The following is a 412-nucleotide window of genomic DNA, read 5'->3' as shown; positions in this document are numbered from 1 at the left end:
CCCGCCCACCGCCGCCCGCCCAGCGCCGCCCGCGCCCCAGGTGATTGATTGATGGCGTTATTCCGACAATAATAACCCAATGTGACGCTCACAGGTTTTCGGAAATAAATTTTTGTCACTGTCTATCAATTTGTTTTTGGGAAACGATTGATAAGAACGAAGGAATTGTCTCAATGGGACGTTCTTAACGCAAATAGGTTACGTTATTTTTGGACTGAGGAATTGACAATTCCTATTTCTATCTACGCATACTGTTCACGTGTTAATAGATACATTGGTATCGACATAATGTACAAGATTGTAGGTTTTTACAGTTGTTTATACTATGTAAATGATAAAATGACAATGAATACTTTTCAAAATCATAAACTATCAGACCGGATACTAGACGGAGCTTATAATAAATATCTAA

Source organism: Plodia interpunctella, chromosome 6 (genome assembly GCF_027563975.2).
Source record: "Plodia interpunctella isolate USDA-ARS_2022_Savannah chromosome 6, ilPloInte3.2, whole genome shotgun sequence".
Lineage (NCBI taxonomy): Eukaryota > Metazoa > Arthropoda > Insecta > Lepidoptera > Pyralidae > Plodia > Plodia interpunctella.
The sequence above is the reverse complement of the archived record's forward strand: the minus strand, read 5'-3'. Positions refer to the sequence as shown.